Genomic DNA, 16,256 nt, shown 5'->3' with positions numbered 1-16,256 from the left:
AGAAACACTCACCCAGGAATCAATCTCTCTAACAAACCCATTGCCTTCTCTGTCCCCATATCTACTCTAGCGACACCATCATAAGAACTAACCACACCAGCCACACCATCAGAGGCTCATTCACTTGCTCATCTACTAATGTGATATTTGCCATCAGTGCCAGCAATGCTCCTCTGCCATGTACATTGGCCAAACCAGACAGTCTCTGTAAAAGGATAAATGGACACAAATCAGACATCAGGAATAGTAACATACAAAAGCCAGTAGGAGAACACTTCAATCTCTCTGGACACTTGATAACAGATTTAAAAGTAGCCCTACTTCAACAAAAAAACTTCAAAAGCAGACTTCAAAGATAAACTGCAGAACTACAACTCATTTGCAAACTTAACACCATCAATTGGGCTTGAATAGGGACCAGGAGTGGCTGTCTCACTACAAAAGCAATTTCTCCTCTCTTGGTATTGACACCTCCTCATCAATTATTGGGATTGGACTACAACCACCCTGACTAAATTGGCCTTCAACATTGGTTCTCCACTTGTAAGATAACTCCCTTCTCTTCATGTGTCAATATATATTTATGCCTGTATCTGTAATTTTCACTCCATAAATCTGAAGAAGTGGGTTTTTTACCCATGAAAGCTTATGCCCAAATAAATCTGTTAGTCTTTAAGGTGCCACCGGACTCCTCATTGTTTTTACAGTAAGAGAGTGGATTATATGATGAAGGCTTCAGCCATTACTATCTAAAAAGTTTCAAAAGTAGTTTTGATTCACTATGGAATTTGTTTTATACTTAATTCACAGTAAAGAGCTACCTTTGCAACCATTGCAAGTGTCCCAGTCTTTGAAAATGAGGGTCATTTGAGATATATACCAGACTTGCTTTACAGAGGCCTGTCTATTTTTGTTCTAATTTAGTAAAAACAACCCCTGTAACTTGAATGTGTAAGTCATTGTTAGAACAAGATATGAAGCAAGCAAACAAGAGAAAGAGCTTTCCTTTCATGCAGAAAGAAGGACATGGTACCTTACAGCTTCTGCTTAGCGGCACTATGAAAAGTGAAGGTGCTATAAATCTCCAGTATTACTCACAAGAGATGCTGTATACTCCTTTCAGCTTGATTTTTTCCCACAGAACTGGGTGATATTTTTTTCTGTGGGGTTGGAATGCTGATGCAATTCTTTGAGGCTGAGCTAATGAATTGATGCCTACTGCTGACTAGCATTTCTTTTCAGATCACATCCTCTATTTTGTATGGAAAGATATTTGTTTAATCCTTCGAAGGGCTCCAGCTCCTCACTGTACTTTTTAACTGCCACTTTATTTACAGCATATGGTTTGGGTCACTGATCAAAGGAATCACTGAAATTATTAAATCAACAGGGCAGAAACATGAAAGGAGAAAGTTAAGAGTTAGGCATATTTCCAGTTTCAGATTCTATGCTCTTCTGTGGCTCCCACTCCATGTAAAAAGTGCCCTTGAATTGTTTAGTGTGATTCTCCGAAAGATAAACTCTGCCAGTCATAGGTGCTGGAACTAGGGGTGCAGCAACCGCTGGATTGAAGTGGTTTCCATCATATGCAGGGTTTACAGTTTGGTTCGATGGCTCTCAGCACCCCCACTATACAAGTTGTTCCAGCACCCCGGTACCAGTCAGCTGCCCTGGACATGAAGCAAAATGTGTATGGCAACAATGCTGAGAAGACACTTTAAAATCCCATTAAGAGCTCAAGGAGCAGGATTGCTGACTGCCTAAATAAAAATATGACAGGACAGATCAGCTTATTACTTTCTGGAGATAGGTAAAATGATCAGTGATACAGTACTAATCTGACAGATGCGCTGAAAATAACTATTGCCTTCTCCTAGCAGATAATATCAATCTTTACCAAGCTGGGGCTTTGCTTATGTAACACATGAAAAAGCACAGGCCACCAATGAAATTAGGGACTTTTTGAGTGGCAACTGACATTATCTCAAGGCGCTTTTAGCTTTCCCATGATGCACACATGTTTGCTTCTAGAATTTTTTTTCAAGGCTAGTTTCCTCCCCTCCTCCTTATGTTGGTTAGGCCTCCCGCCTGATTGGCTGCAGGAAACAACTAGAGTGAGAGAAGGCTAATATAAATAAACACTTTGGTGACACTGGGCCACTATGTCTTTTAAGACAAACCTCTCAACCTTTGTCAGGCTGTCAGGTAATCTACATCCTAATACTCTTCTTTCGTATTTTTAGATGTCTGTCAACTTGGTATCTGTACACTCTGAGCACAGTTGTGAAGAAGCTGAGAGTTCAAAGCAACTGGCTTTTTATTCTTGCCCCCACCTCAGACAAAATAAAATAATAGACTTCAGCAGCTGTATGGATTTTCATGGTACAGGTGTATCCTGACTGTGAAGCAGGCTTTCAGAGCCTCCATTGCACAGGTACTGTGAAGCACTGATGTGGGTTTATGTTGCATAATCATGGTTGTTTGGTGAATAATTGTACTTTAACATCATGGCACATTTTATCTATGCTGTTGTAAGACGTTGATTTTAGTAGTAGGGGTTATATTCCCATCAGCAGTGAGTGAATTATTGTGGAAGGGTGGGTTGGTTGGTTCTGCCAACCCTGAGTGGCCAGAATTGGGGGTAATGCCTCTTTTTGCTGTGAATTAGGCATCACTTCATCTTTAGTGTAGAGGAGGATGGATTCACAGGTGGACCCAAACTCTTTTGAAAAGATTCAGAGGTTGTCTTGTGCTGTAGTCTGATCTTGTTAGGCCTTCAAATAGCTGTGGAGCTTAATTAAGTTGCAAGTCTTTGAATAATGTAAACCTGGTAGTACTGTGAGATTAAGTGGGTTGGGTTAATCCTGGGAAGTGTTATGGTGCTTTGGACTTGAGCATCAAATATAAGGGAAGGCCAGTGTCAACTCTGAGAGGCTGTTGCTTTCACTTCTGTCACTGCTGTCTGTACATGTTGCCTTTAGCAGTTATTTTGCTTTAAATTAAATGTTCAATTACACATAAAAATTACATTAAAGGAACGTTATTAAGGTTGCAAAGTCAAGCAATCAAATAAGGAAATGCCAGATTTGTGGTTGCCTGGGCAGCCTCAGTTTGGCCTGTCTGTGGGTATGCATGATGGCACAATCTTTAATTACATGATCACATATTAGGGGGAGGGATAGCTCAGTGGTTTGGGCATTGGCCTGCTAAACCCAGGGTTGTGAGTTCAATCCTTGAGGTGGCCATTTAGGGATCTGGGGCAAAAAATTGGGGATTGGTCCTGCTTTGAGCAGCAGGTTGGACTAGATGACCTCCTGAGGTCCCTTCCAACCCTGATATTCTATGATATTATTTTTTCCACAAGACCTTGCCCGACTGAGGAATCTTGGGCTATATTCCAGGCTGTGGAGAGCAATGCTGTCTAGTGGTCACAGAAGCTTCTGCTGCATCCACTCAAACCTATCTCTTTCCCCTGGCTCCTTGTCCCATGCCCATTCTCTTCACTAGCCAGTACCATGCTTTACACCCATTCTCATCCCAGTCCCACTTGCTGAACAAGTTCTAATCTCTCCCTCTGGACTTGCCATCCAAGTCCCAGTCTCCCTTCCTTCCCTGTGCCGTTAGTCCCAGTCTCTTTGCCCAGCCAGTTCCAGTCTCCCCACCAAGCTGCTCATCCAATCTTTTTCTTTCCTCCCTTTCCCAAGGCCTCCATTTAGGTCCCCTCCATGTTCCTTTGTCACACTGGATCCCAATCTCCCTCTTGGGGGTCTTTGTCCAATTTCATTGCTTCCCTCTCGTCAGTTCCTTGTCTCAGTCTTTTTGCCCAGCCAGTCCCAGTTCTCCCCCAACCCAAACTCTCATTTTCCCTCTTCCTGGCCCCCCAGGCTCCAGTCCAAGTCTCTTGCCCTCTTCCGCAGCCTCCTTGTCCCACTCTACTCCACCACTACTACTCTCTTGTCCCCTCTGCATTCAAATCAGGCCGCTTTCTCCTCCATGCTGTTTTGGCCCAGCAGTTTGGCATTTAGAACATGGGATAGACAGAATCCCTGTCTGCAGCAGTCCAGAGTAGCAACACAGGCTGAAGCATGTGCAGTGCAGACAGAATCTTGGGATATTTTAGCAATTAAACTAAACTAAACTGCTGAGCATGTGGGATTTTTCAAAGGGTTACAACGTGGTCAAATTCGAGTGCATTTTCATGCGGATGGTAAAAGTCACATCCCTGACACAAAGGCTACCCTTTGTCAAATTTAAAGTCCCTCCTCTGAAGTATGGAGGCGCAAGCACTTTTCAATGGAAAGTTCACTAGAATCTTTTAACATGGGCAAAACAACATATATTTCCCCCTAGCCTAATTCTTAGACACAGCTGAACTATTTTGGCTGAAATTTTCCTCAAAAAATCATCCTGAGGTAAGCATTCAGCATTGAAAATGTCAGCCCAAATGGGTAAAGTTTGACAAAGTTGTGGACAACTGAAAACAGGGTCTTAGAATGGAAAGTGTTAGGGAACTTTAATAGTAAATCATGCTACTAGTCCTGCCTATAATGTAGTCCCTACAAGATTCTAACTTCTTGTTTCCATCCTCATTTGCAATCTTGCCATTTGCAACACACAGTTTTTCTAACATGTACTTGGTATTTCTCCAAAGAGCAAAGTAAATCTCTAATTGCTCATCTTAGTTATTATTCTGTTTTAATGTTAATTGCATAACTAATAGTATTCCTTTCCTGCTGTCCTACTTGTGAATTGTATCTCCATTTGAAATCAGTTTCTGTGTAGAGGTGAAGATAAATAATTTGTAGTTTGCACTTTTTAGATTGTTATTCACATACATTAGGTTTGGATGACTCTAACTTCACAATTTGCCTGTAGAGTATATCTATCTATTATAAGGTCTATGGCTGGGAAAGCTAACAAGAACCTCATGACAAGTAACTGGAATTCAAATTTAGTCATTTCATTGACCGTGCATGAGTATTCAAGTGTGACAAACAAAACTGATCTAGTTCAAGACTAACCCTCCTATTGCAAAAATATTATTTACATGCCTAAGAAAAATTGTCTGTTTACTCACAGACCCTGGACAATATTGCATAAAGTATTTCAACTGGAGAAGGTATTCTTCATTTCTGTTGTATAATGTTGGCTTATACTGTTAGAGCTTTATTGGTTACACTTTAGTCATGGGTAAGTCATTCCTATGTATTGGGCATAGTTGGCATATAAGTTTAAGGTTGACTAGCATTTTAGGTTCTTTTGGGATGAAAGGTGTTACAGAAATTCAAACAATTGCTGTTTTTCCATGATTTGGTTCACTAACACATTAGCCCTTCATTATGTTTTCTTATAACTGGACTCTTCTGCAACTGTAAGAATAAAATATAGGCTGTATTTCTGTACTAGGTTGGCGTACTGTCATTTGTAACTTAACTCACATTAAAAGTCATTTATTTGTTTTTATTATTAGTTATGTAGTAGTAGCACATGGACACTGCAATTGAGATCAAGACCCCATCGTGTCAGGGGCTGTACAAATATCTGATGAGGGATATTGCTTGCTTAAAGGAGGTTACAATGTAGAAAAAAACAATAGGAGGGAAAACAGAGACACAGCCTGGAGAAGTGACTTGCCTGAGGTCACACAACAGATCAGTGGCCACCCTGGAAATAGAACCCACATTATCTGACACCCAGTCTAGTGCCCTATTCACTACACTACACCACACCACCTTCCTTTTTCATCTTTCATTTAAAATCTTTACTTGGGTTTCAATTCCTGTATGTAGTTAATGTCACATACTATAATGCACAAGAAAATGAAATGTTCAGTTTCTGTGCATTGTCAGTGGAAGATTGTATCCTTCATATTGTGCTAAGAACCACAAAAACTACATTTCTATAATCCAACTTTGGCTGCTCCATTCTTTTCTCAAATATTTGGATAGCAGTTGGCAGGACATAGCTGTTACTCTAGCTCATATCTGGTAGTAAGAAACTTGAGACAATAAACTGAAGAGATTTACTGGGTGAATAGTGAAGTACTGTTGGAAACATACTTGTCCTCTAGCTCTTCTGCCATTGATATAGCACAAAGAAGCTTGAATTTTCAAATTATGTTCCTGTCACAGGGTCTGCTACTTATTTCTTGGCAGCACTTCCTAGTGGCCCACCTGGAGAATTTGCTTGCCATTGTCCACACCCCACCAGGTAGTCACTCATAAGAACAGGTTTCAGAGTAACAGCCGTGTTAGTCTGTATTCGCAAAAAGAAAAGGAGTACTTGTGGCACCTTAGAGACTAACCAATTTATTTGAGCATGAGCTTTCGTGAGCTACAGCTCACTTTATCGGATGCATACTGTGGAAACTGCACAAGACATTATATACACAGAGACCATGAAACAATACCTCCTCCCACCCCACTCTCCTGCTGGTAATAGCTTATCTAAAGTGATCATCAAGTTGGGCCATTTCCAGCACAAATCCAGGTTTTCTCACCCTCCGCCCCCCGCCCCCCAAACTCACTCTCCTGCTGGTAATAGCCCATCCAAAGTGACCACTCTCTTTAAAATGTGTATGATAATCAAGGTGGGCTATTTTCAGCACAAATCCAGGTTTTCTCACCCCCCCACCCCTCTCCAAAAACCACACACACAAACTCACTCTCCTGCTGGTAATAGACCAAAGGTCCATCTAGCCCAGTATCCTGTCTTCTGACAGTCACCAATCCCAGGTGCCCCAAAGAGAATGAACAGAACAGGTAATCATCAAGTGATCCATCCCCTGTCGCCCATTCCCAGCTTCTGGCACTCAGTCTGTTGCCTCTGTCATTTGCTCTGGAGCCTTCTTTTATTGGTCAGGAGCTGGTCATGAAGCCTCTTCTTCATGTTTTAGCCTTCTGGCCAAGTGACCATTGTCCTCCCCATCTGGGGTATCGTCAGAGTCTCCTTTGGAGTCTCAGACAGTATCTATCTCCACTATGCTGACTGCACCACTCTTGCAGTGGCTGGTAAGGGAACCCAGGCTTGCCCTTTACCCCGAGTTCCAATTTAGGACCCTCAGACTAGCAGTTCATGTCTATCTCTCTCAGATCTTACTGCTCCTTTCCTGGACTGCTTCCTTCCCTGCCCTTTCTCAGCCTCCTACTCTCCCCTTTATGTCAGGGAATGTGATTGCAGACTCACCTTACTGCAGCTCCCTGCACTAATCTATGCTTTATAGAAGCCCCTCCTGTTCCTGCCCAGGCAAGCTTCGTTCTCAATCAGTCTCATTGCCCCTTAGCTCCCCAGCAGATGCAGCTTCAGGCTAATTGGACTCTCTTGCCCCTTTAGCCCCATCTGTGCTAGTGTGGGGTTAATGCCCCATCATAGTTCCCTTTTAAAGAACGGAAATTTAATGTAAAGATGACCACTAACATCATATATTGAATACTCTAGTTAAGTTCCCAACAAGATCGCATAAGGCCACATATTTGTTTCATTATGATCACATGATGAGCTGAAGGGAAAAGTACATTAAGTACTGTACAAGTGTGTGAGTTGGGGATCATTTCCTGGCCAACTGGAATGTCTGTTAATGCTTAGTGTTATGAAATAGTTTTGGTTGTTCCTGTGGTGTATTTTTTTTTTAAAACCACAATTTCTGTAGCAATTACACAGCAGACAGCTTTACTAGTTACCACACAACCACAGAGATTTTGTTAGCCATCTTTATTCAATTGCTTTTATCCATCATGACCACTAAGATAACAGCAAACAGGACAGTTTTTTTGGTCTTGTAAATCAAGCAGCTGATGGGGGTTAGAGAGTGGGTGGGACAGGGTTGGTTACAGGTGAGACCAAATTTAACATGGGACTCTTCGGTTTGCTACACCTCTGTACATTGGTCCAGGAGGAGAGTGTGCAATATATGTGGGGCAGAGAGACTAAGGGATAGGTGCTCAGAGAATAACCTTAAGCCCGTGAAAGTTTATGTAGAACTGCATCATAGTCTAGTAGATAGGACACAGGCAATCTGGATTCTGTTCCCAGATTGGCCACTGACCTGTTGTGTGACTTTTGGCAAGTTACTTCACCTCTCTGTGCCTCTGTTTCCCCTCCCCATGGCTGTCTTGTCTATTTAGTTTGTAAACATTTTCTGGCAGGAGTTGTCTCTGTGTGTTTGCAGTGCCTAGCACCTTGGAGTCTCTGGATTGCTGCTACTGCACAAATAATAGATATGAAGGTGGGCAAAAGCCTAAAGCCAGCTGGGGTAACATAAAAGCATGTGTTTTACTGAGAGATGTTTTATATAATATGCTATTCTTATCTGCCTCTGGCTTGATTTCCCCCCCTCCCCATTATTTGATCTGGAATATTACTGTATAATCTCTGGGTATAATCTCTGGTCAATTTTTCTTTTTTTTTGGTTGGTCACTGGGCCAAGAAAACATGTAGGAATCTGAAATCCTTTGAGTGGAGTGGAAACAATGAATGCTGTAGTACACATTTAGTGAGCAGCTCACTACGAAAGGACTTATAGTTTATATGTGACTTTTCACCATTTAATAAGTATGCATTAAATTTAAGAACATAATATCATTAACCCATGGTTGGAGGGAGAGGGGAAAAAAAAGCTCAGATGCATATACATTAAACCAGCTACAATACATATGTTTCAAATAGAAAAGTTTCAAAATATCACCCTGACCAAGAGAAAATGTCATTTCCATTCTTGAAAGTCACTTATCTCATGCTGCAAAGATAATATTCTAATATATAGGTGATGTTTTTTTCTCTGTGGGAGTCTTAGATGTATTTCCTCTGTGCAAGCATTCTCTGAGGGTAGAAGCTGCTAAGATCCGCTGATTACCCCTGAGACATTGAAGTCAAGAGATCAGACAATAGAGAAGTTAGCAAGGACCCTTCCTGCACATCTTCCAATCTTTCTTAACGTCAGAGCTTCCAGGAAGTCATAGGAAGAGAGAGGGGGACTATTTTTTTTTCAGCTGAAATTCTGAAGCAAACTATGTTTTTAGCTCAAAATAAAATGTAGCCCTTTGAAACAGAAACCAAACATATGAATGTTTTATTCATAGACTCTATAGAGTTTAAGGCCAGAATGGACCATTATGATCATCGAGTATGACTTCCTATGTAATTATTGTTTGCTGTTGGGGAATGAGGAAGTTGTCTGAGCCTTAGATTCTTTTGAGATTGATCAATGTAACCTAAATGCATCTGAAACTAATTATGAAGGGTATGTCAAATGTTTACAACAAAACTGAAAACATGAACATGTCCTGTCTTTGATTTCACTACAAGTTTTGTGACAGGTTTTACAAACCTTTTGAGTGAACCTGGATCATTTTATGACATTGTATAAAATCATTTGAAATGTGTGGTTGCAGGAAGGGGAAGGGAAGCCAGGGGTAAACTTGGTAGCTTCTGCTCAGTTTAAGATTTTGAGCTCTTTCAAATATAAACCACCAAGCAAAACATAGGGACCCTGAATTGGCTACAATGGACTGAAACCGAGGGAAATGCGTCACACGAAGCATCTGTGAAGTGAAATAGCCACATTTCATAAAGCTTTGCTAATTACTTCTCCTTCCCTTCTGCACCATGATCATGCAACATCATTTGGAACAGTGACTGACACGATGTTCCATAGTTCTGAAGTCTATTTCTAGAGTCACAAATAGTATTGTGTCTCAGTCTCCATTTACTGAGAAGGTAGGTACATCTACCATCTGATGTGCAGATGCAGTTCAAAGTGGACCATATTTTCTGTGAGAGGGAAAAGCCCCTAATTTCTTTGGTTGGGTTCTTGATTAAATGTTTGTTCAGAATGTTGGCATCCTTCTACATTGCTCACTATTGATCTTTGGGGGAAAACCCTATGTCTTCACACTCTTGCACTGAAAGCCAAAATGGTTTTCTGGCTCTGAGTCAGAATCTCTGTATGTTGTTTAAATCTTCATGTATTGGGAGATCCTTGTTCCTTTGGATAGGATGGGAATCCTGAAGAATTCACATGTAGTGACAAATTTGGGGTAGTTGGACATGAGCCAGTATATAAAGCCATGGTTATGGCATTGATTTTATGATGTCCATAATGATCAGTGTGGTGTTATTAAGATGAGAATTGACAAGAGATGTGTGAGAACTGTGTGTCCAGATGGGTAAGCAGCATTCTATGGTACAGTAAACAAGGGTCAGTGAAGAAGAAACTGGATTCCTGGTCAGTGTCCCAAGACTGGTAGCTGTCAGGCTTCTCATCTTTTGCTTTCCAACTACCACATGTGGCCCAAGGGACTGGTGGGAGGGGAACTTGATAGCTGGAGTCATGGCTTTTTCACAGAAAGGGAGGAGAGAATAAGAGAGTAGTTTGGCCTCTGGGTCACCGATGTTTTCACATGGTGCTACCAAGAAGCAAGGACCAAAACAGCCTTTGAGCTACTGTCCTTTTAACAGTAGGGGAGTGGGAACAAGGAGCAGAGGACACAAGTACATGAGCATCAGCTGGAAGGTTGAGGGTTTCCTATGTGTGTGTGAGAGCAGTTGCAACAGTAGAAGTAGCCCTGCAAAGAGATAGGGGAAAGAATTATTGATGGGGACATGGTAAAGCTGATTTATTTGCAGGGCAGAATTAATGGATTGATTTGACTAATTTGGTTTGATGGTCTAAAAATCAGTTGTAAAATGCCTAGATGGCCTAGGTCAATAGGTCCAAATCCAAGCAGGATGGATTCATTCTTTCTTCTTATACAATACTGCGCATTCTATTAAGAACATAAGAACGGCCATACTTGATCAGACCAAAGGTCTATATAGCTCAGTATCCTGCCTTATGAGAGTGGCCACTGCCAGGTGACCCAGAGGAAATGAACAGAACAGATAATCATCAAGTGATCCATCCCCTGTCGCCTATTCCCAGCTTCTGGCAAACAGAGGCTAGGGACACCATCCCTGCCCATCCTGGCTAATAGCCATTGATGGACCTATCCTCAATTAATTGATCTAGTTCTTTTTTGAACCCTGTTATAGTCTTGGCCTTCACAACATCCTCTGGCAAGGAGTTCCACAGATTGACTGTGCGTTGTGTGAAGAAAAGTTTTCTTTTGTTTGTTTTAAACCTGCTGCCTATTAATTTTATTTAGTGACCCCTAGTTCTTGTATTATGAGACGGAGTAAATAATACTTCCTTATTTACTTTCTCCAGTCATGATTTTATAGACCTCTATCAGAACCCCCCCTTAGCTGTCTCTTTTCCAAGCTGAAAAGTCCCAATCTTATTAATTTCTCCTCATACGGAAGCTGTTCCATATCCCCAATAATTTTTGTTGCCTTTTTCTGAACCTTTTCCAATTCCAATATATCTTTTTTTGAGATGCAGCAACCACATCTGCACACAGTATTCAAGATGTGGGTATGCCATGGATTTATATAGAGGCAATATAATATTTTCTGTCTTATTATCTTTCCTTTTCTTAATGATTCACAACATTCTGTTCACTTTTTTTACTGCCAGTGCACATTGAGTTGATGTTTTCAGAGAACTATCCACAATTAATCCAAGATCTCTCTCTTGAGTAGTAACAGCTAATTTAAACCCCATTATTTTATATGAATAGTTGGGATTGTGTTTTCCAATGTGCATTACTTTGCATTTATCAACATTGAATTTCATCTGGCATTTTGTTGCTCAGTCACCCAGTTTTGTGAGATCCTTTTGTAGCTCTTTGCAGTCTGCTTTGGACTTAACTATCTTGAGTAGATTTGTGTCATCTGCAAATTTTTCCACCTCAGTGTTTACACCTTTTTTACCTTGCAAGAGATTTCCTATCCATATCCTGGCTCACTTTTCACTTTATAAGGCTCATGTGTACAACTATTCTCCTGCACACAAAATTATCATGATCTGACTGCCTCCAAATCCCTGCTGTATTTTTAAAATGGTTCCTTGCAAAATTATTGACAGTATGACAGCTATAGGCCTGATCCAAAGCCCATTGCAGTCAGTGGGAGTCATTGAATTTGGATCAGTCCCTATGTAAATTACCAAACAGAAAACTACATTAAGATGGAGTTAAGGTTGTTGAGAATACCTGTCAATAATATAGGACAAAATACATTATCGGGATGTTATAATTATCCCAGATACAAACATTAGAAACCAAGGAATTCAGAGTTCAGGTTAAACTTAAAATATTTCATTTCAGAAACATCAAAATGACCTTATTAAACTGTTTAGTTCCAACTTTATCAGTTTGACTTTATGTTATGTTATATTATTATAATGTAATATAACATACATACAAGTCAAAATGAAACATTATGAAAGAAAACATTTCAATAAAGTTTGGGAAAATAGATATGTCCCTGTGAAGTGTTTTGAGTTTGTTGAATTAGTATTTACTCCAGAAAAGATCCATAAGACAAGACAGTTAAGTATTGAAAATACAGATAGATGAAGGGCACAAGGGTTACCCATGCTGTGAGAGTGCCCACCAGTGAAAGATTGTCAAATACAGGTCAAAATTAGGTTTAATTTAATTCTGAATATGGACCTGCATATCCAGGAATCCACTAGCTTTATCCTGAACTATGATGGAAATGTAACTGGAATATTTAACTTAATACCATATTCAGGAGGAGATATTTTTGTTCAGTTTTTTTTTTGAGAATATTATAGTTCTTTTGGAAATGTACTGTTGAAAAATAATATTTGATCAAGTAATTAATAGTCAACCTTGACTCTGGCATTTCCTAACATTTAAGTACTTGAGTTATGTGCTATATATACCTGTCCTAATACACTAAATAATTAAATTACTTAATTATTTTAATTTATTAATCTACTAAAGATTAAAATGCTGAGCACTTTTGAAAGTGGAATTAAATATCTGAATTAGTAAAGCACCGTGTGTTTACTTTTTACTTATTTGATAAAATTTAGGATAGATGAATTGCTTTATATCAGTGGTCTCCAACCTTTTTAAGCACAAGATCACTTTTTGAATTTAAGTGCAACCCAGGATCTGCCTCGCTCCACTCACTCCATTCCCCTGTCCTTCCATCACTTGCTCTCCCCCACCCTCACTCACTTTCACCGGGCTGGGGCAGGGGGTTGCAGTACGGGAGGGGATGCAGGCTCTGGGCTGGGGCCGAGGGGTTCACAGTGTGGGAGGTGGCACTGGGCTCAGCCTGGGGCATGCGGTTGGGGTGCAGAAGGTGGTGAGGGGTGTGAGCTCTGGGAGGGAGTTTGGGTGCAGGAGGGGGCTCCGGGCTGGGGCAGGGGGTTGGGGTGTAGGAGGGGTTCAGGGTGCAGGAGGGGGTATGAGTGTTGGCTCCAGAAGGGGGCTCAGGGCTGGGGCAAGGGGTTGGGGTGCAGGAGGGGGTATGGGGTGCTGGTACGAGGAGGGGACTCAGGGTTGGGGGTTGGGGTGAGGGAGGGGTGTGGGCTCCCTCTGGGTGGCGCTTACCTCAGGTGGCAGCACAGCGGGGCTAAGCCAATGGGAGCTGCGGGGGCGGCGCTTGCAGGCAGGAGTGGCACATGGAGACGCCTGCCCCTTCTACCCTGCCCCCCCTCCCACGCAGGGATGTGCTGATCTCTTCTGGGAAAGGTGCGGGGCTAGGGCAGGCAGGGAACCTGCCTTCGCCCCACTGTGCCACTGGACTTTTAGTGGCCAGAGATTGTGATTGACTGGCAGAGGCTCTCCAATTGATTAATCGATCATGATCTAGCAGTTGGTGACCACTGCTTTAGATAAAGTAGGACCCTGTTTAATCTGTTACTGAAAATCTGAACCAAATTCAACTTTTCCGTTTGAGTTTTGCACATTTGTGCATTTTTGAGTGTAATTTAGGACTGGAAATGGAAAAAACATTGAACAATTGTCCTCATGTTAATCTTTGATATTGCTAGAAGAACAAGAATGGAAATTTTGTGAAAACCTTTTCTTGTGAGATTTCTAGCCCGATTTCTACACCAAAGAGTTTTGTATAAGCTTCAGTACTAAATTGATGTGTTTTTGAAGAATGATTGAAAACAGATTAGTGAGTTAATACATTAGTCTTTACATCTGATGATCTGCTTGAGTCTAGGACACAAATGAAGGTTAACTTAGTGGTCTCAATTTAGTCGCTGGCCAACAGTTATCCACTAAATTCACATGCAACTGGGCCCAATTTTCAGGTGAACTGCTGATATCAGGAGTGTGGTAAAAAAAGGAATGGAAATGCCAGAGAGATTGAACAGGGAAGAGGGGAGATATGGAAGGAAAAATAGATTGTGGTAGAGTCATTTGAGATTTTTTTTAACAAAATAATTTTTGGCACAAAATGCCAACTGGGTGAAACTGAAAATGTTGAGACAGAGACATGCACAGAGAACAATTCTCCCACTCAAATCAACCTGGATCTCCCAAAGTGCCCTAACCACCAGGCTATTGGTGATTCTGAAGTGGTGGTGTCTCTCTGTGGGTTTTTTTGTTTCTTTTTGTTTTTGCCCCCATGAAGAATTTCGAAAGGTCTGTTTTATTCCACATTAGATTCAAAACAAATTTTGAAATCTCAAAATTTTTCATAAAATGGAGTTCTTGTTTTCTGGCTAGCTCTGGATTGCAGTAGGTTGATTTTACTTTGTATGGAGGCTGCTAAATTGTTTTGTGTTGGATGCAGAACATCCTGGTTAGACAAGATGCCAGCACATTGATTTGGGATTTATATATCCACAACTTGATCACTGGAATGTTTTAAAATGCCAATTTGCTTCTGAGCTTACAGATTGCATAGTTTCATGGTTTCACTCAGAGCTTCATTTACTTCTTGTGTGCTTCACTACTAAGGTTATTACCATTGTTTTTAGTGTTGTTGTTTGTATACTGGCATAATTACTGGTATTAGGATGCTAGTGTTTACACTGAAAGAGCTGTGATTAGTTTTCATTCAGTATCCTTATTTATTCAGTGTGACAGTCAATTCTAGTAGATGTATGGACTATAATTCAGATACCAAACTGTAAATTGATGCAGATAGGTAGTCCTTTTGTTCTTTTACCAGAGTCTGTTCATGATACCTACTACCCTATGATGTTCTGCTTTATCCCCAAGGAAATTAATCTGACAGTCTTTGCTCTTGGGTACTTTAGTGCTCCTAAAACTCCTTCCAACAAAAGACTGCTATATTATGTTACTGCTTCATTGTTTTCAGTAAATAGTAAGTACTTCCTTGGTCCTCCTTGCATCTTTAACTCTGTCGGGTCATTTTAAAGCCATGCAGCCACAGAGGTGTTATGGGGAAGGCATTGTCTAGTAAGTCCTTCTCCTGTTATTTTCTTTAATGGGAATAACTTTCACTGGTCTGGACTTCATCATTAATAATACAATGATCACACCGCAAAACCGCCTGGAAAGAAAGTTGTCTGCAGAGCAACTCTAGTCATACTGCCAGGAGGGAAATCAGTGGCTCTGTTTTAGACACTTGTCACCTGCTGGATGTTTCTGCCTAGAGCTGTATGCAGCAGCTTTTCTGTTCTGATTGGCAAATGACTGTTGGGCAACATTCACGGCACCACTTTCAGTTGTGTTTACCTTTTGGCAAACACTGATGCTTCCCATTTGTGGGCCCCTAAAACCTCAAAACTGCACTCCAGATAGCCTTTAAACCATTCTGTGCTATATTTTAATACTGTAATCAATTTAAAGTACAAGAAGAAAAAGATTCCTGTTGAAAGCAGCTCTTAATGCTTCCAGTATTTCTCTCTCCACTTTCCTTTTCAGGAGCAAGTGGGGGCACCATGAAAATTTGATACTATGAAAGCTGGTGATTTGATGATCAATGTTGACTGCTAGGATGACTTTAAAAAGAAACCAGCTCAAGAAAGGCATAGGAAGGAGCTCAGCAGTAAGGGAGGAAGAAAGCAGGTAATGAGGCTGATTCAGGGTTCAAAAGGGTAAATCATAAAATAAACTCACTGCAGCAAGGTCAGGTGACCCTGCTCAGCTATGTGCTAGTTAGTGAAGCTACCGATGAACTATGAGAGCGATCGTGCCAGTCAGGGTTTAATCACATGAAGCTATTTCAGTTAATTGGATTGTATTTTGCCTCTTTGCAAATCCTGATTATACAAAGAGGCTATTTAGCAGCAAACACTGACCATTCTCTAACTTTACAAAAAATTGTTTTTTGGGCTTTAATATTGCACTTCATTAAAATAAGTCACCCTGGAGAAGAATTACGCTGCTTAAGTTAGATAGCTTTTTAGGACAGAT

This window comes from Lepidochelys olivacea (assembly GCF_965140295.1).
Source record: "Lepidochelys olivacea isolate rLepOli2 genome assembly, chromosome: 4".
Lineage (NCBI taxonomy): Eukaryota > Metazoa > Chordata > Testudines > Cheloniidae > Lepidochelys > Lepidochelys olivacea.
The sequence above is the reverse complement of the archived record's forward strand: the minus strand, read 5'-3'. Positions refer to the sequence as shown.